Consider the following 21008-nt stretch of genomic DNA (forward strand, 5'->3'; position numbering starts at 1 on the left):
TACAAGTTCCTTCGTGGGCAATGTACAACCAGGGGGGACAGACTGATGAGCTTCTGGGGACCCACTGGAGCTTTTCTCCTGCAAATCAGTACATAGCCCTTCCCTTGGACACTGCCTTAGCATGCAGGTTAGCACTGCTTGCAAAAAAGCCTTCTGCCCTGGTTGGTACTCCAGAAACTCAGTCTGAAGACTGGTGGGTAGCAGATAAGCCAGAATGCCAAATGAAGTCCCAGCCCAAAATGTAGGACATATATGAGAAAGACTTGATGAATTCAGAAATCAGAATGGCACATGGTGAACTCTGTGAGGCCATTCATTCACCCTTCCTGTTGTCAAAGTATTTCCTGAGCACCTACTATGTGCTGGGGACTATTCTAGGTTCCAAGGATCCCACATCCTTGAACAAGATAGACAAGGTTCCTGCTCCCTGGAACTTACCATTCTAAGGACATGAGATAATAATAATAAGCAAGTTTACAGATAGGAACATTTCAGATTGTGAGTAGTGCTATAACACACGGGGATGTTTATGGTGGGAGCTACTTAAGAAAGGCCTCCCAGGGGAGCTGATAGAGGAGCTGAGACTTGCAGAAAGTGTGTTCCAGGCAGAGGGAACAGCAAGTGCAAAGACTCTGTCACAGGAGGTAGCAACATTGTCCCTTTCCCCCAGAACAAGTCCAGGTGCTTGCCTAAGTGGAGTTTTCCCATACTCCAAGGGCTGGTGAGAAAGACCATATTAAGGACAATAAACCTGATATTTGCCGGTCCCTGGAGCTCGCATTGGGGCAGGGGGCTGGTTGAGGCAGGAGTAGGAGATAAAGCCAGGGGTTTTAGAGTCAGCCAGATATAGGTGAGGGTCTCAGCTCTGTCCGTTAATAGCTGTGTTACCTAGGAAAATTGCTTCATCTCTCTGGGCTTCCACATCCTCACCCCTCTCTTGTTTAGATGCAATTCCTAAAAATGAGATTTGTGAATTGCTCCAGTAGGTAGCTCCTCCAATCTTCAGTAGCTGTGATTTCAGCATTGAATTTCAAGCTGCGTTCTGTGTTTGTTATGCAAGATTTATTAAGCACCTACTAACCACAGAGAAGAAGATGACGTGATTCCCATCCTCCACCCCCCATTTCTATGGAGGTGGTAGTGTTCCTGGAGAACAGCACAGAGCAACACAGTCACTGCAGGGGCACTGTATGCTGTTGTCTTGTCTGCTGTCTTCTAGGCCTTCTTTTCTGGAAAGAGGATTTGTTGGTTCCATCAGTCCCTGTGGGTCAGATGGGATACCTCCCTCCTCCCATGTGCAGAGGCACAGGATCCAGGCCTGGCCAGGAAACTCCTGCCAGCCCTGCCCTACTTCAGTATTGGTCAGGGATGAACCAATGAAAATCACCTTGGGACTTCTGCTTATCAGTGGGAAACCAGCCAGATGAGGATCTGGACTGTGGGGGCCATCCCTCCCCTAGTTGGAGAAAGCTTCCTAAGGGTAAAGTCATATGGAGGAGAGCAGAGCTGAGAGATGGAGAGAAACCAAATACCAATGACAGAGTCCCTGGAACCACCCAGACATAATGCCACCAGCACTACCTCTGGATTTTACAATTATGTGGGAAAAAAAATTAAAAAAAAAAAAACAATTATGTGAGACAAATTCCTTTAGGTTTTAAGTGGGTTTCATTCCCTTGCAACCAGAGTTCTGATTGATACATATGGAGGGATAGAGCTGGAGCTTCCACGAATAGTTTGGGTTTTTTTTTTAAGATTTTATTTATTTATTCATGAAAGACACACAGAGAGAGAGAGAGAGAGAGAGAGAGAGAGAGAGAGAGGGAGAAGTAGGCTCCATGCAAGAAGTCTGACATGGTACTCCATCCCGGGTCTCCAGGATCATGCCCTGGGCTGAAGGCAGCGCTAAACCTCTGAGCCACCCGGGCTGCCCCACGAATGGTTTTGGATCAGTGATTAGGGAGAGATGAGGGTATAGTTTGAGGAATAGTAAGAAATTCGATTGAGTTGTGGTGTGGCATGTGTTTGTTGCTTCTCCACCATCCATTTCCCCCTCTCCCCCTTTCTCAGAGAACCCCAAACTTCCTAGCCATGCATTCGGGTAGAAATGACCCCACAGGCAGCTCTGGGATGAATTCAGGTTAGCTTAGGCAATCAGTATTTCCCATTGCACAGTGACAGGTAAATTAATAAAGGAGCACATGACCAATGTCAACCTGATTAGAACCAATGAGACTCAGTTCTCACTGTATATGAGTAAGGAAGCTGGTGACCTTGGAAGCTTCCAGCAGCCATCTTGGAACAATGAGGAGAGACCCTGCTAAGAATGAAGTCTATTCCAAGACAGATCCAAAATAAAGGAAGGCTGGTCACATTGTGGAAGTCCTGAATTGAGCCTTGCTTGAAGAAGGAACAACCCCTGACCTCTTCAGCTGTGTGAGCCAATGCAGTCCCTTTGGGCTTGAGCTAGTTTGGTTCAGTTTTCTGTCATGCATAAAAAAGAATTCTTTCTACCTCCACTGGGATTCAAGGTGGGGCTCTCAATTCCTATCTTCCCACCTCCCAGAGGCCCATGAAGCATCTAATGCATCCTCCCATTTCACACCTTGTAGCCTCCAAGAAAGCATTTTGTTTTTCTCAAATTCTCAAATCACCAGAATGTAGAGACGTCTCTCTAGCCTTGGAACCAAGATTTCTGAAGAGGCCAGGGATCAATGGAAGCCTGTCTGCCATGCAGGCTGAAGTCAGCCTGCACCCTAGATGCCCTGGGAAGGGTAATAACTCACCCTGGGTCCTCTTTGGCCCTTCCTCCAGCCCAGTCTAAGCAAGGACAGACATCAATCCCACTTATCAGGCTCCTTATTTCATCCTTTATCCGGTTGTCTCAGCTGCCACTCCGCATCCTTAACACAGAGTTATGAGAGATTGAGCGCTCAGGCCTGGGCTGGCTGAAGGATTCATTGGTCCAGGGCTGCCCATTCATCATGGATAAACCTCAATGGCTTGGGGTGGTGTGGAGTGGGGTGGAATTTGATTGACTAGGCCTGGGGGTGAGGGCTTTGCTGTCAGTGACCACAAATATCAAAGTCAGGTAGAGGAGGGTGGTGCTAACAGTGGTGACATTGGGTGAGGAGAAGACCGCTATGTTCTTGGAAAGACAGTTCTGAGTCTACCAGAGTACAAGGAAGACTAGCTCCAGAAAGCTGTATTTGTCAGACAAACACACTTTACTCAGTAATTATGAGGATTCCCAGGCAGGGGAACCTTGAAGGGTAAGAAGCCCAGCTTGCCCCAAAGTAATCCTAAAAAAATCTTTTTTTTTTTTTTTTTTTTTTTTTGTTTTTTTTCTAAAAAAATCTTTTGAACACTTGTATTAGGCCATGTTTCTACCTTGCTTAAATAACCCCCAAAAGACTGCCATTACAGTTAAAATAGAATGCAGACCTCTGACCCCAGTTCACAGAGACATCCTTAATGGAGTCCCCAGCTCACCTTACCTGCCAACACTCCAGACCCTCCAGACTCTGCCTATTCTTCAGACACTCAGGCTCACTGCTGCCTCAGGACCTTTGTACTTGCTGTCCCTTCCCCCTATGCTCACTCTCCTCCTCGGGTTATTGTGTGGCTGCATTCAGGGCTTGGTGTAGATGGAAACAGGCATCTCCAGAGAGGCCTCGGACCCCCATCTCAGTCTCCCTCTGCTGCACTCTCTTCATAGTGCTTAGGAGTGGCTGAAATTTTCTTGTTCCTTTTCCCTTTCCTTGAACGGAAGCCAGCTAGAATTCTAGTCCCTAAAGGCAGATTCTGTCTGTCTTCTACATTGTTGGGTCCCCAGCCAGCATTTGGTGCATTGCTGGACATCGTAGACCCTCAATAAATGCACATTAAAATAAAATTTTAAAAATATTTTTTTAAACAAACTACCGGCCAGCTGCATCTTGCAGAGTAAAGCCCTGGGGCGAAGTGAGTTAGAAAAGGTGCAGCAGGCCCGACTATGGTCTTCTGTCCAAGGTGCTGAAGGCTCCCAGGGGGCCACCACAGCTATGCTTCTCCAGGAGACAGGGGGAGAAGGTGGTCCTTTCTAGGAAGAATGGCTGTTTTGTGTTGCCATGAGGTTGCCATAGGAACGCCTTGCTGTGCAGCAAAGACCCCCCACTTAAAGTTAGAGATGTAGAGATTATGAAGCGATTGTGGAAGTCAATGAAGTATTGACCAGTAGCTGTGGAGTCCTTGGGGAAGGACTTTCAGGTCACACCCTACCCCCCCACACACCCCTGTCCTCAGCTTCATCTTGCAACTCCTTTCTGTCCCTTCACTTCCAGTTTCACACCTCCCCATCAGGGTGAGAAGAGCACTAGTTCAGGGTGGGGGTGGGGGCCATGGGAGAGAAGTGAAAGGCTGAAGGCAGGCCAAGGGTCATGCCAAGGTCATCTCAGGCATCTGTGCCTGACTGGATAGCAATCATAGAAGTCATAGATAAGGTATGACAGTCCACATGTATGTAGCACTTACTTTATGTGTATCAGACTCAGGGCTTAAACTTACTCATGAATTAGTAGAATGAAGCCTGTACAACATAGAGTGAGTTGTTAATATGATCTCCATTTACAGTGGAAGAAACTAAGGCTCATAGACATTATATGAAATTTTTGAAAATTCCCACCTAGTAAGAGGTTGTTCCAGCTTCTCAACCCAGGGAATCTGAATCTAGAATTCAAGCTCTCTCTCTCTCTCTCTCTCTCTCTCTCTCTCTTTTTTTTTCTCTCTCTTTTTTTTTAAATAATCTCTACACCCAACGTAGGGCTCACACTCACAACCCTGAGATCAAGAGTTGCTTGCTCCACCAACTATGCCATCAGAATTCAAGCTCTTAACCATACCACCAGCTTAGCAATTCTAAACACAACATATGTAGTGACTCCCATGTGTTGAATGGGCACTGTGGGCCACACATTCTGGGAAACTAAGGATTGCAGGGGCAAAGCACTTGCCCAAGTGGTAGATCCTGGATTGGCATACCTATCCAGAGCCCAAGTTCATTCTCCAGCATCAACAGAGACCTGGACCTTCAGAGCCAGAGAAGACCCACCAGTCTGGCCACTCTGGACTCCAGGAGGGACTGCTGATACCAGCATCATCCTAGCAAATACCAAGGTTTAAGGCAATGACCCCTTTCTCCAAACCCACCACACCTCAAAACCAGGGAAGGAACTGAAAATACCTAACAACCTGACCTCAACAAAGTCGTCGTGGGCTGCAGGGTAGCTTGGGACCATAGCCCAGAGGAGGACAGAACTCATCATTGCTCACATAGACAAGGCTCTTACTTTTTCTGAGCCCAGCTCTCCTCCCTCCACTCAAATTCACAGATGTTTTGAGACTAGTGTGACAGTGCTTCCTAATCTGTCACTCAGTGAATGTGGCTGCTATAGTGTAGGTGAGCCTATCGTTAGGAAATCAGATAGAGAGTCAATACTTGCTATTGCAAGCTGTCCTCAATTCTTCCCCCTCCAACTAGATTCTGCTATAGGCATTTCAAATTATAAAACTTTAATTTAAATGCTGTTTTCTAGGAGCAGCTGGGTGGCTCAATTGGCTAGCGTCTGCCTTCAGCACATGTCATGATCCCCGGGTCTCAGGATCTAGCCCCATACTGGGCTCTCTGCTCAGCAAGGAGTCTGCTTCACTCTCTTTCTCTGCCTCACCCCTAGCTCATGCTCATTCTTTCTCGCTCTATCTCAAATACATAAAATATTTTTTAATATTGTTTTCTAGGAATGTGCCAACTGTGCACAGTGGCTAAGAGTCAAGAGGCTATGTTGGAGCCAAAATTAGCCCAGACCAGAGGTTGCCCTGGGCTTGCTGTGAGAACATGCTCCCCAGGCCCTGTCCTTGTTTTTTCTGCCTTCTATCTCCTGGTTTTTCCTTCATTCATCATCAGGGAACAGGTAGCAGAACTCGGGGCTAGGGTGGGCTGGGATGGGGTCTCAGTGCTCTTTTAGGCCATATTCTGGCATCTTCCCCCCAAAAGAAGCCTCTTTCTCCCAGGCCCCCTGGCAAGAATAGGCATGGGACATTCTGCCAGAAGTAAGACCAGACATCCGTCTAGATTCCAGAGAGCAAAGGGGGATTTTCTGAGGGAATCCTCTAATTTCCTTTCTGATACTCCCCCTAACCCCTACACATCCAGAACGCCAAAGATTTAACTAACCTAGCAACCTCTATTGACATTAGTCAGCTATTGCTGTGATAATGCCATGCAAAAAAGACCCTAAAATCTCAGTGACCTATAACCATAATTATTTTTCTTATCTGTAGTCTGAAGGTTGGCTGGCTCTGCTTTGGGCCACAGGGTAGGTTCAGGTCTGCTGCACATGTCTTACATTCTAGGACCAGTGGCTATACAGGGCATGCCCTTCTCATGGCAGCTAGAAGAAGTACAAGAGGCCAATCTAAACCATATAGATTTAAAGCCTCTGTTCACATCATATTCCCTAACATTACATTGGCCAAGGTGAGTCATGTGACAAGTTCATTATCAATGAGGTGGGGAAGTGTACTTAGCCCATTAGAGTGGGAGCTGCTGCAAAGACACATGCACCGCAAAATCTAAGCTTCTATGTTAACTGAACAGCGAAAGAACAACAATAGCAAGAGCGACATGGCAGAGTGTGTGACTATATAATTCCATTACAGAAAGAGGGTGGTTCCAAATAGGATGGAGTGGGTTTAGGTTGATCATTGTCTTCAAGTCCATTTCCTTTTGGGAGGATTCATCCTCCCTGTTTGGAGCAGACTTGTTTTCAGTTTGGATGGGACCGAGTCTACTACCAGCTCTCAGGATGGGTCTGGACTAGCTCAAAACAAGTGGACAGCCCATCCCATGGCCACAGTTGTTTCGAGGAAAGGCATATGACCTAATTCAGGCCAATGAGAGACACTGAATCCCAAAAGAATCCAGAAAGTTTCTCCCTTTCTCACTGGAAAGAACAAAGAAACGTGGTGTCCAAAGAGCTTCTAGCAACCATGTTATGATTCTGAGGGGACTTAGCCTTGGAATGAAGCAATTGAAAAAGAGTACAAAAGTGGGGGGAAAATCAAGTTCTGGGGGGATGTAATTCAGCTGGATCAAGCATTACCTGAAACTAGACCTACTACTTGACTTTTCACTTACAGAAGCAACTGCATTCCTGTTTTTGTTTAAGCCAGTTTGAGTTTTATTCTCCATCATTTGCAATCCAAATACTCCTAAGTGAAAGATATCAGAGACAGAACAAGGTTCTCTAAGTTACTCTCATGTCTATATCACATAAGCCAGAAACACTGGGCCTAAGAGACTCATAGGATTTGATCATCTCTGCTTAGAGCATTCAGAGCCGGTTATCCCACCTAGCACTTCACTCCATCACCATGGGCTTCCAGGACCCCAAAAACGTCATCCTCCACATCCAGGCCTGCACACCTTCCTGATGCAGCCTCAAGTCTCTGGCTGGACCCAAAGCCCTGGGAGTCTGGAGTGGCTGCCTCATACATCAAAGATGCTTTTGCACAAAGGGAAAAATGTAGGTCATTTTTCAAAGTGTGTGGCTATCTTCGAGCAACCCTGAATGTGAGAAGTGGGGATAGTAGATAAACGGGATTGTCCCCCAGAAGGAGCCGCCTACATCTGCCTACTCCCCCCTCCCCAAAGTAGGTGGAGGTGAGGGGATCTGGGAAAGGGGCTGTGGGGAGTGTTCCCACCCCCTACACACTCACAATAAACCCAGATGAGCTTGGATGTCTCAGGATCCCAAAGCATTGTCCCCAACTCTTAGTCACTGAGAAAAGAGAAAACTTTCCATGTGATGGTTGCTTTAAAAATCGTGTTTTGTGAACGAGAGGAAGAAAAAAGACAAGTCCATTAAATCATTTATTTCTAACACTCCAGCCATCACAGGCTGCTGGGGGCTCGGAAAAAAAAAAAATCAAGAAAATTAGTGCTTGTGAAAGGCAAAGCGCGACAGCGCCGCCCGGGGACAGGCGGGGCGGGGCGCCCACGCAGCCCTCTCCGCGGGCTCAGCCGCTCCCCAAGACCGCCCTGCGCCCTCCGCAGTGGTGTGGGGCTCCCGGCCCTCCCGGGCCTCCCGGGCCTCCTTCCCTCCCCCCTTCCCCTCCTCCCCTCCCCTCCTCTCCTCCCGCCCGCCCGCCGCAGCCTGCACGCGCAGTGCCTCCCTCAGTCCACACTGGGCCCTAGGCTGTGGCGACCTGTGTGACCAAGACGAACACCCATGGGGGCTTAAGGGGACAACACGGGTGAACCTCCGCCGGTGACCCCAATTTCACATTCGAACCCAAGTCTCCAGAGGTGAGAGTGAAGAAAATGCCTAAATTAAAATGCTAATTACCGTCTTCAGCCATTCCTTGCCAGACAGTCCCTTCTATCTATTATTAACAGCTTCGTGCCACAGCCACCGCTCACCAAGAGACACTGGATGATTTAAAGGATTCAGGTGCAAGAGAAAATAACAGAAAGCCGTGTCTGCACGGTGAAGCTCAGCCTGTGGGGGTGTCCCCCATCCTGCCCGCCCTGTGAAGAGATGGTAAGAGGAGGCCAAGGGCAACAAAAAGTGCTGCCCGGAAGATCCCTGGGGGCTCCCCAGATGGACACTTGGGAAGTGGATGGATCAGCTAGGTGCACAGAATAACCTAAACCCTTGTGTTTAAAAATATTTGCAGGGATCCCTGGGTGGCACAGCGGTTTGGCGCCTGCCTTTGGCCCAGGGCGCGATCCTGGAGACCCGGGATCGAATCCCACATCGGGCTCCCGGTGCATGGAGCCTGCTTCTCCCTCTGCCTGTGTCTCTCTGCCTCTCTCTCTCTCTCTGTGACTATCATAAATAAATAAAAATTAAAAAAAAATTTACTTAAAAAAAAAATAAAAATATTTGCAGAGCCCTTTATGGCTCAGGGAGTACTCCGTGAATTCTTAATTAAACATCAGCATTTGCTAAGGACAGGAGTTTGAACTCCCACGCCCAGGTAGGAAGAGGCCTGGGTAAGATGCTACCCTGGGCATTAAGGCTCTCCCCGACACTGCCTGCTCCTGGAATCTGGAAGGTTTGCTGCTGGGGAAAAGATGGCCCAAGAGCTGAGCCCAGGGGAACCACGCGCTGGCACTTGGGATAGCCATAGTATCCATGCCTCAACTACGTTGTCACACTGACCTGGGGAAATAAGGCAGAGCTGGTCAAGGGATACCTTGGGGCCTTGACAATGCTCATCGAGGGTCTGTCCAGGCCAAGGGCTTCAGCGGCTGGGAGAGAGGAGGCAAGGAATAGAAGAAGAGCATGTGATACAGGGTACAAGCAAATTGCAGATAACAGCAGAAAAAGGCACGAGCGTCTACGCTCCTCTTTGTTCATAGTAGGCAGAGAGGGACTGAGCTGCCAAAGGTCATTAGGAACTGCCCAGTCAGGACAGACGCAACTTCAAAGCTCTTTCCTAGACTTATAGTCTAGACCCCAAAGGGACAACACACAGCGGCCTGGAGACCACCCAGTTAAGTTGCTATAACAGTCATTCCATCCCACTCTGAGATGATCTTGTCCCACATCTGTGTGCTCATGGAAGTAGGCATTGGGACTGCCTGGTGTCCCTGGACAGAGCTCTGGATACCTAAAGGGTGCTTTGTAATTTCTTGGGAACCAATGAATAAAGAAATTTGGTGCTATACGTGAAAAGCCTCATACACAGGGTGTTCTGGGGCCAGCTCCTCCCGGCTCTTAGAAACCACTTGTTAAATATTCAAGATTTGTGAGCTGGTTGTTAAACAATTGGTAGCTGGAAATCAGGCATGGTGAGAGTATTTACACCACAGCAATCAGCAAATGCTACTAATTAGGGCTTTTTTTCCTACGCCACCACTACTTCCAGTCAAACAGTAGAGCCAATCTTCTTAACCTGGGTTAATCTTATTAATCTCCAAATCTTCCAAATACAGAAAAAGTTGCAATGTCCTCTGCATGCTCATTCTCTCCTTTGGTTTCCTTCGATTCAGGATTCCCCTACATTTTCAGCCACCCCCTCAGGCCACAAGGCCAAGCCTCCTTCTGGAGCCAGTGCCCGAAGAGGTAATTCCACATCAGCTCCCCCTCCCTCCCAGCGCAACACCTGTTCCACTGGGTTCTGGCCCCAGGTCGGGTATAAACACCCCCAGTGATGAATGGCCCCGAAAGCAGGGATGCTGGGGCCCTCTGCTCTCTCTACCACCTGTTCTATCCCAGCTGGAGGAAGGAGGGAGGAGGAGGGGGCTTCCATCTGAATCTGAATCATCCATCCTAAGTAATTAGCTGTGGAATAAAATGCAAACCTGCCAAAGGGGAGCAGAGGTCTCCCCACCAGCTTCTCCAAACTCCTCCTGCCCCGGGCTTGCCCCATAGGCTGCTGGGAGAGCCAAAAACCTGAGGAGGCCAGGATGCCATCTGCCAAGGCACGGGGTCTCTTTGCAGAACAAATACTAGGACGCTCCTTTCTAAACTGCTGCTGCAGGCCCAGCCAGTGACTGGCCTACATCTTTGCTCTCCCAAAGGCTGGTGCTCTGGCCTCTCAGTCACCATCTTCTCAGCTAGAGAATGCAAAGTATGTCTACCAGACACCACTGGCCACCTGTTCAGTGTCCATTTCCTTCTTACCTGATGTTGTTCAGGTAGACTCTTGGTGTGCCCATGACCCATGTTCCAGATTTTTTTTTAAGATTTTATTTATGCATTCATGAGAGACACAGAGAGAGGCAGAGACATAGGCAGAGGGAGAAGCAGGCTCCCTGTGGGGAGCCCGATATGGGACTTGAGCCCAGGATCCCGGGGTCACGACCAGAACCGAATGCAGATGCTCAACCCCTGAACCACCCAGGCATCCCCCAGATTTATTTAGAGGGAAGAGGAGTGCAGTCCAGTTACAGTCAATGACACATGAAGGGAGATCTGAGGTGTATTATCCTAGGAGAGAATGGTCATAGGGAGAAATGCTCTCTTCTATCTCTGGCATTATGGCATCTGGACATGAATCCTGGAGCTTTGGCAGCCATATTGTGACCCTAAGGGCTGCCAGAGTGAGGTTGGGGCTGAGCAGAGGCAGAGAAAGAGCTGAGCGAGGTCCCTAGTGATGTCACTGGATCTCTGATTCTCATGCCTGGAGGCATTCCTCCTCTAGGACTCCTGCAATGTGGGATAAGGAAGGTCCTTATTCAATTTGACTTGGGTTGGTTGCCTGTAGCTAAAGACATCCTACCTCAGGAAAAGCAAAGCCTGGGCAAGATCGCCCAGCTAATCAGGTCCTGATCTTGGACACCCCTATGGGTGACTAGGTTTGGGTTGTGCCTGATGCCCAGGGCTCCTCCTCTGCCCATACTGGTGCTCTCCTGAGGCCTTTCTCTGGCATCTAGAGGGCCTCTCTTTCCTGTGTTCCAGGCCAAAAGTTCAGGAATTAAGACTTCCTAAGAATAGCCCTCAACTAATAACTGATAGGAGGCACTGTATAAATACCCCATATCCTTCTCCCACTGTGTGGGAGAGCTCCAGGGCATGCTGTCTGTACTGGCTACTAGGCAGGGTTCCAGGATTGTGCTTTAGTTGCTGCCTACAGTGGTAACCTGCTGGAGAACACTACCCTTATTGGCTGTCTCCCCATTTACCATCATTTTCCAAATGTGCTACTTGCACCCAAAAATTTGTCTCAGGGTTCACTACTAGGGGAGGCCCACATTCAGGCTACCTCCCTCCAATGCACTAAGACCTGCTGTGTGGCAAGCACTGTGGAGCCCAGGAAACAAGATGTTTGTCTTCCCGCCCTGGGGCTCTGTTTCATGTGCAGAGACAGGTAATGGACAAGTCAACTGGTCATATCATTTTAGGTGGCCTTGCATACAGGGGTCAAAATGAAGCTGGATGGTAGCAGTGCCTAGGAGTTGTGGGAAAGGATGCAAAGAGGGCAGGGGCTAAGAGTTCTCTCCAAGGCTCATTTGTACCAAGAGCTGCGGGAGGAAGATTCCAGGCAGAGGAAACAGCAAGTGCAAAGGCAGAGGCAGCTCACGTGGTAGGTTTGAGGAACAGAGAGAAGGCAGTGTGGCAGGAGGGGGGGTGAGCCAGGAGAAAGAGGAGGAGCTAAAGTGGAGAGGGACACAGAGGCCAGGCCAGATGGGCTCCCAAAGGGCATGAGAAGGAGTTTGTGAGGTCAAGGTCAATGGGAACCTATTGCAGGTTTGTAAGGCGGAGGGGAATTAGCTGACCCAAGGCAGTAGCCTTCTGCCTACTATATGGAGACTGAATGGGGGGAAGCAGCAACAGTGAATTAGAGAGGCCAGCTGGGGCCATCTGAGCAGCACACGTTGGGGATGCTGGCACCTGGAGCTCCCCTGTATTTTCTATAGGTGAATCTTCCACTTGCAAATCTGCCTCTTTTCTCTCTCTGCCTAGGACCAGTCCCTGGCCCATATGTGCCCTTCTCCCCAGTCCTTCTTTGGGCTGGAGATGGCTTCAAAATCTGCAGTCAACGTGTGCATCTTTGTTCCCCTTGAACACTTCCACAGTGCCATCTGTCACTGACCACCCACCTGCTGGGGCACATTCTTGCTCTCTGAGTTTGGGCATTACTGGGGCCTCCTGACCCTGCCCTCCCTCCCCCTTCGTCCTGCCCCTGAGTGAGCAGGTATCATCCCAGACTACAACACCACCCCTACCCCCACCCCAGACTGGACATGAGTGTGAACAGCTCCCTTGCTGGGCCCAGAACCCCCTCCCAGGGCCCAGAACGATTATCATTTAGTGGCACCTAGGGCTCTTGCAGCAGCTTTCTCCAAGTTTCTCAGAACACATTATTCACATTATTGTTCACTCAAAAGCGTTGAGAAACTCTTGAGAGAGCTGAAGGACATGGCTTAGTCCTCGTTTACAGACGGGCTGTGCAAACAGAAAGGTTTTCAGATTTTTCAGGAACCTAGAGTAACAGAGCTCAGGTTTGCTGGAACTAACCCTGGCATCAACAACAAATGGGTACAGCTAGGGGGAAGACTTGTAAACCTCATATGGAGACAAGCCTGCAGGTTTGGGCCATGCTGCCTGCCTCTGCTGGAGGACAGGCACTGCAACCCCATGTATGACCCGAGTTGCTGGGGACCCAAACCCATGGACAGGATAGAAAAGACCTCGTTCCTTGACATTAAGAGCTATGTACAAGGCCAGGGCAGGAGCAAGGAAAGGTTAGCAAAGAAGGAGAGGAGGTCAGAGGGCATGCTATGCAAATCTTTCAGTCTCTGCCTTGACTTCCTCACCTGTAACATGGGAAATTACAAAGTCCCTCTCCTGGGGCGATTGGTGAAGTCATGGATATGAACACCATCCAACCTATAAATTAGGAGGATTAGGAGGACTAGGAGGACTCCTTGGAGCTTAGGGAATCTGAGCTGTAGATTGCTACCTACCCTCCAATATCCATTCTTCCCACCCTCTGATCTTTAGCGGAGCCCATGGCTGCCTAGACTCAAGACTCTCCAGCCTCCCTTGTGGCCATTTTGGCCACGTGATTAAATTCTGATCATAACATTGTAAACACAAGTATAGTGTGCAGTTTTAGGGAGAGTCTTAAAGGGAGGACATGCCGTTTTGTCCCTTGCTCCTCCTGAGAACTGGAACCAAACAGCATCTTGGATCATGCTGTGGAAGATACTTGAAGAAGGCAGCTGAGCAGCAAGAAAGAATGATTGATTTTGACTTTGAGAAACATCTCTTCCAGCGTCTAGACTCTTGATTGAAAGGAAAAATAAGCCTCTGTCTTGTTTTTGGGTGGTGTCTGCCACTCACAGCTGAACCTAATCCTTATCCCTACAGACTACAGCCTAAATCTCTGTCCCCAAAGGCCAGGCCTGTCCACCACAGCCCACTGCTTTAACATAAGTCCTAAGGGAAGACTGCAGTGCTCAGACTGGATTGGTACTGTCCAAGATCTGCCTAGGAGCAGCCCAAGAAAGCAGGCGAGCCCTGGCTCAGCGGACCCTCCAACACTGAGTTCCAGCTAGAAGGTGCCAGTGGCCAGCCCTCTGGGGTTTCTGGAACTGGCTGAACGTTTGGTTTTGAGAAGGGCAAGAAAGAGCATGAAGAATAAGAAGGCTGAGAGCAGGAGAACTGGCTTGAAATTTCTTGCTTCCTGGCTTAAATCCAACATCTGGAAAAGCAGAAAGTGGGCATATCTTGCTTTATCATGCTTTGTTTTATTGCGCTTTGGTGATATTACGTTTTTTATAAATTGAAGGTTTGTGGCAATTCTGTGTTGAGCGAGTCTATCAGTGCCATTTTTCCAAAAGTATTTGCTTACTTTGTGTCTCTGTGCCACATTTTGGTAATTCTTGCAATATTTCAAACTTTGTCATTATTGTATTTGTTATGGTGATCTGTGATCAGTGATTATGACTCACTGGAAGCTCAGATGATGGTTTGCATTTTTTAGCAATAAAGTATTTTTAAATTAAGGTTTGTACATTTTTTTAGACATAATGGTATTGCACACTTAATAGACTACAGTATAGTGTAAACATAAATTTTATAGACACTGGGAAACAAAAAAAATTTCATATGACTCATTTTATTTCTATATTCTCTTTATTGCAGTATCTGGAACCAAAGCCCCCATACCTCCAAGACATGCCTATACATGTTGAACTGGCCAGTAAACAGACATGGTAGCAGGAGGCCTCAGGTGCCCTACCTCATCTCAGAGGTGGTGAGAACTTCCCTTTACCCACCAGACAGAGAGGACCCATATGAGCCCCCTTCCGCCACCTGAGGAGACAGAATGCCACAGCCCACTTGTGGCCACATAGTAGCCATCTGTGTTCCCACAGCCCAGCACCCATTCAGACATTTTGGTGCTAACGGAACTCAGCGTTGCTCTGGAATCCCTACTCGCCTTCTAGCCCCAATGAAGTGAGACTCCACCCCAGATAGACTTGTTCAACCCACAGATAGACTTGCTCAACTCTCCAGGGCCACAGCTACCATGTGACTCAGGGCTGACCAATGAGAGTGCCTGTATTCCCTCCACCACCCTGATTGATCAGGGAAGAGCATGTGCCCCAATAAGGACAATGACACCCCAGGAGATTTGCTCTTTTTTTGAGAGAAGAGTGGATTTCTTTTGCCTGGGTTTGAACCTGATGGTAGCCATTTGCCACACATGGAACATCAGATCAGGATGAAGCAGAAATGGGCAGATCCAAGAGGGAGGCTGGATCTCAGCCTGAAGCTCGTTACCCCTCGCATTTATAGAAATCAATACATTTCTTTCCCCATCACCACCCAGAACAAGCTGCCTATACACACTCTGGTCAACCAGCAACACCATTTCTTCTCAAGTTGGCAAATTTCCTTCCAGCACCCCAAGATCACCTTAAACTGCCCTTCCCCTGATGGGCCAAGCTCTCTGTCCCCTGCCTGAGTTGAGCAGGATCACACTGAATGGGTCCTTCAAGGACAGGACCGGTATGTCCTTTAACTCTTTATCCAGTGCCCAGCATCCAGTAGGTGCTCACTAAATGTTGGCTGGATAAATAAATGAATGACTGCAGAGGAGCAAGCTACTCGTTCATCAAGTTTATGGATGACATGAAATTGGGAGCAGTTTCTAGCCAGAGGTTAGAATCATAAAGCAGATTGGCTTGTGCAAATGAGAGTATGGCAAGGCTGAATCAGAATTGGATGACGTTCATTAAGTAACTAGTCTGAAGAAGTCATCGCCAGCAGTCTGTGAGAGCTGGGGATGTAATGGTTTCTGTGCATGTTCCAGGACGAGCTGTGGCAGGCTGGACAGAGCAAAAGAAGCTGGGCATTGAGGGTCCATCTCGCCATCGAGGTCATTTCATGGGCTTGTGACAATCAAGACCCTGGCAAGTCATTCTGCCTCCGGGAAGGCACTCTTAGCTCTATATTTTGGAGACCTAGAAGATTCAGGGGAGCAAGGGGAAAAAAGCATTAAAAATAGGGAAAGGGAAGACAGATTGGATTTCTGAAGTCAGGTTAAAGAGACTAGGGTTGCTACATCTGGAAGAAAAAGAGAGAGAAACCATTTCTCCAAAGGGCTTTCATGAGGGGCATTAGCCCCCAGTCCCACCCCGCACTGCCCAGCAGAGAAGGTGCCCAAGAAGGAGAATGATGGGCAGGGAGGCAGTGGCAGCCTGCCCAGCCCCCACTGCAGCCTCCAGAGCTGCCGCCACCCCTGCTGTTTACGCTTTTATCGTTTGCAATGAAAGACGATGATGTGTGTGTGCTCTGTATTGATTGTGCCTGTTAGATTTTTATGTCATTGTGGAAAGCGGCAATTATGCTCACCCGCTCTGGAGGGAGCAAATGGCCCCGGGGGAGGACGACACAGGGCCAGGAAAACTCTGAAAGCAGCTGGGAGGGCTCCAGCTCAGGGGGTGGAGGCATGAGGCAGGCAGAACCGGGGAGGGGGCTAGTTAAACCTGAGAAGGGAAGGAATACCACCAAGTGGATGCACCATCTACCCTACAGCCATTCATTAAACACTATGGTGTGCTAGATACTCAAGTCATAGTCCCACAATCCTGTGAGAGCCCTCCAGTGGCTTCCCTTTTGCATTCAGGATAAATCCACTCTGCTTATCAAGACATATGTCATCTGACCCCCACCTACCTCTTTGGTCCCACCTCCATCTTCTCTCCTCCTCACTGCCTGGTAGCCATCTGGCCATCTTCCAGATGGTGGTCTGTCGGCTCACCAAGGTTGGCCCTGTCTCAAGGCCTTTGCCCTTGCTATTCTCTCCAGCTGGAATGATGTTCCCCACATTTATCCTGTCCTTATCTTCACATTCAGGTCTCAGCTTAAGTATCACTGCCTCACAGAGTCCCATCATGAGGACCCCAGTCTCTCTTTTTCACATCATCTTCTTTTCTACATAGCACTTTTCATTCTCAGATGTATTCTTGTGTTTATGGGTTCATTATCTGTCTCTCCCACCAAAAAGTAAATGCAAAAAGAATAGTGATCTTATTTATCTCTTGTTCACTGCTTTGCCACTAGCATCTAGAGGAGTTCCTGGCACACAACATGAGTGTGATGAATATTGATAAATATTGTTAGCTAGTTAACAGTAGAGGAAACTGAGGTTTATGGAGTGCATTAATTAGGACCGTATTTAACTGGAAGTAACAAAATATCCAACTAGTACCCAGAGGTGATTGCTGACACTGGTCCAATATTTCAATGATGACCTCATAGGCTGAGGAATTTTTCATCTTTCTGTCCACTTTTTCTTAGGCCATTATTCTCAGCTTGCTCCTCACGGTCACAAAGTGGTTGCTGCTGCTCCTGACATAATTTGGCATTCAAGGCAGAAAGGAGTAGAGAAGGCAAAATTCTGGTCTAGTTGAGTATGTCTTCCTCTTTACTAAGCCTTTCCCATTTCCAGAACACCCCCCAACAGCATTCTACTTCCAGCTCATTGGTTGAATCTATGTCACTTGCAAGAGATATTGGGGAACAGAGCTTTCTGAGCTCTGAGATAGAGGAAGGCAGAGGGACAGTGGGGGGGACTTGAGTATTGAATGAGCCAACTTCAGGGGCTACAGAGAAGTGAGCAGACTTGCTCACAATTGTGACTATACATGGCAGAGCTGAGATTTGAGCCCTCATCTGTCTGATGCCAGGGTCCATGTCCTACTTGTCACACCCTGACAATTCCCTGTTGGCATCTGGATGAGAGGGCACAGGCACTAAGCAGACACCCAAAGTGCCATCAGGCAGGTCATCACTACCCCCACCCCCTGCATACAGTCCTGCCCACGCTGGCCTTTGTTCATCCCAGCATCTCCCCTCCCTCCCACAGCACATAGTGCTCCAGCCACAACGATCCACTCAGGGCTCCCAAACATGCCCTGTCTTCCCTCCTCTGTCCCTTTGTACACATTGTTCAGAGCCCCTGCCAACTTTCACCACTCTGCTCATCCTTCAAAGACCAGCTCGAGTATTGTCTCCTGTAACTCTTCCCCTTTCTTGCTTAGTCACATGCTAGGGACCTGTCCTTGTAGCAGAGGGGAGACAGGCAGTAAACAAAATAAATAAGACCATTTTATAGACAGATGGATGTGGTGAGAAAACAAAACAGGGTGACATGTTAGGGAACAACTGGGAAGCTGTGAGAGATGGAACAATGCTCCCCAAAGATTTCACGTCCTAGGCTCAGAATATGTTAGGTTACATGGCAAAGGGAAGTTAAGGTTGCAGGTGAAATTAAGATTGTGTATAATAAAAATTTGGCTGGCTTCTGTCCCTGCTTCTTGGGAGGTGACCTCTAAATCCTGGGAATTTCTGGAGTGATAGGATTGTCTTTGTTATTCATGGTGGCCCCTCAGACCACACCTGAATGTTTACAATAATAGGGCCACTCAGATGAGGGCTGGTCATGCCAGAAAGACCAGCCATGTGATTAGAGAGTTGGAACTTTGAGCCACCTGATACTAGCCCACCCTCCTTGGAAGAGGGAAGCTGGACATTGAGTTCAACCACATGGTCAATGATTCAACCTATTCAATCAGTCATGCCTACACAATGAAACCCTGATAAAAACTCTGACACCAAGCCCCAGTGAGCTTCCTGGTTGATAATTCTCGGTATCGTCACAAGTTGATGAGCTGGGTTAGTAACACGTCCTGATGACATAGAGCTAAGACTCTGAAGCTTCGTGTTTGCCCCCCCCTCCACCTTATCACCTGGGTTTCTCCCTTCTGCTGGTTCTGATTTGTAGTCTTTTTTTTTTTTTAATTTTTTTTTATTATTATTTATTTACGATAGGCAGAGGGAGAAGCAGGCTCCATGCACCAGAAGCCCGATGTGGGATTCGATCCCGGGTCTCCAGGATCGCGCCCTGGGCCAAAAGCAGGCGCCGAACCGCTGCGCCACCCAGGGATCCCCTGATTTGTAGTCTTTTATCATCATAAGTATAGTGCTTTCCTGAGTTTTCTGAGTCCTTCTAGCAAATTATAGAACCTAAGGCAGAAGTGGGAACCTCTGAATTGGTAGCCAGCTGATCAGAAGTGAAAATGGCCTGGGGACCCCTGAACTTGTGCCTGGTATCTAAAATGGGGGTAGTCCTATGGAGGATTGTGGCCTTGATTTGGGAAGTTTGGCCTCATTCCAGGTACTCAGCATCATTGCAAATTGCTAATCGGCTGACCCTGAGTTAGGAGATTATCCTGGATTATCCATTGAGTTCAATAATATGGGTCCTTCGAAGTGGAAGACAGAGACAGAAGAGAGAGAACCAGAAAGATAGCGATATGAAAGCAGTTCAGCCCAATGTTGCTAGCTTTGAGGACGGAGGAGGGAGGAAGGCAGACGCTAGCGTCTAGAATTAGGCAAAGGCAAGGAAACAGATTCTCCCTTAGAGCCTCCAGAAGGAATGCAGGCCTACCAACACCTTGGTTTTAGCCCAGTGAGGCTCAATTTGGACTTCTGACCCCCAGAACTGCAGGATAACAAAAGTGTGTTTTAAACCCCTAGTTGGGGGCACCCAGGTAGCTCAGTGGTTGAGTGTCTGTCTTCAGGTCAGGGCGTGATCCTGGGTCCAGGGATGGAGACCCGCACTGGGCTCCCTATGAGGAGCCTGCTTCTCCTTCTATGTCTCTGCTTCTCTTTGTGTCTCTCATGAATAAATAAATAAAATCTTAAAAAAAAACCAAAACCTTAATTTGTGGTCATTTATTCCAACAACAGTGGGAAACTATCACAGAGGTATTACTTTGTGGGGTGGGGGTGGGGGTCAGGAAAGGCCTCTCTGAGAAGGTGACAGTTTAAGGCACATTCTTCTGTCACATTGTTACTGGCTTTGATTGTAAGACCCTCAAAAATGTAAACCTTACCTGATTCAATTTGTTGTTGTTTTTTTAATTTAAATTCAATTTGCCAACATATAGTATAACAACCTGATTCAATTTGTACGCCCATTACTTACTGGAGGCCCAGCAGAGACAACCTCCTTGGGAGCTTCTTCCCTCAGCATTTTCATTTTGTTTTGTTTATTTTAAAAAACTGTATGTGTGTGTAGTCTATGAATTTTAACATGTGTATAGATTCATGCAACCGCCATAACCAGGACACAGAAGAGGTCTGGCACCCCCATGAGACTCCTGCATACTATCTTTTCTAGTCACACATTCCCACACCCCTAAGCCCTGGCAACCACTGACATGTTCTCCATTGCTATAGCTCTGTGATTTTGAGAATGTCTCCTGTTGCATAAACGGAAAAACACATTACATAACCTTTTGAGACTGGCTTCTTTCCTTCAGCATGGTGCCTTTGACATTCATTCAAACTGTTGCATAAATCAATAGTTTGTTCCTTTTTATTACAGAGTTATATTCCATTGAATGGATGAACTACAGTTTATCCACTCACCCACTGGAACACATTTGGATTGTTTCCCGTTCTTGGCAGTGATCAGAGCTGCTGTGAATGTTTGCGTACCATGTGAGCATAAGTTTTCATTTCCTTACCTTTTTGGGGTAAATACCCAGGAATGTAATTGTTAGATATGGTAAGTACATATTTAACTTTATAAGAAACTGCCAAACTTTTCCAGAGCACCATTTTGCATTTCCACTGGGAATGTATGAGAATTCTAGTTGCTCGGTATCCTAGTCAGCACTTAGTTTTGTCTGCAGTTTTTATTTCTTTCCATTCTGCTAAATGTGCAGTTGTAACTTTTTGGCCTAATGGCTAATGATGTTGAACATCTTCTTCTGTGCCTATTAGCCATCCTTATCCTCCCTTGGGTCAAGTGTCTATTCAATCTTTTGCTCAGTTTTTAAATAGGTTGTTTAGTTTCTTACTATTGGGTTTTGGGAGTTTTTCATTTAATTTGGATACAAGTCTTTTGCTGGACACATGGCTTGCAAATATTCTCTCCAAGTTTAGAGCTTATCTTTTCATTCTCTTGATGGTGTCCTTCTCAGAGCAGAAGTC

At 47.7% G+C, this 21008-nt stretch overlaps 1 long non-coding RNA gene across 1 annotated transcript; it reads left to right on the plus strand.

Annotated features, from left to right (window-relative positions):
• Positions 1–8054: 8054 nt before the first annotated feature.
• LOC140598459 (uncharacterized) lies at positions 8055–8910 on the plus strand. Its single transcript, XR_012000887.1, has 3 exons — positions 8055–8344; positions 8435–8579; positions 8716–8910. It is a non-coding gene; the product is annotated as an uncharacterized lncRNA (long non-coding RNA).
• The last annotated feature ends 12098 nt before the right edge of the window (positions 8911–21008 follow it).

The sequence above is a fragment of the Vulpes vulpes genome, chromosome 4 (genome assembly GCF_048418805.1).
Source record: "Vulpes vulpes isolate BD-2025 chromosome 4, VulVul3, whole genome shotgun sequence".
NCBI classification, from domain to species: Eukaryota; Metazoa; Chordata; class Mammalia; order Carnivora; family Canidae; genus Vulpes; species Vulpes vulpes.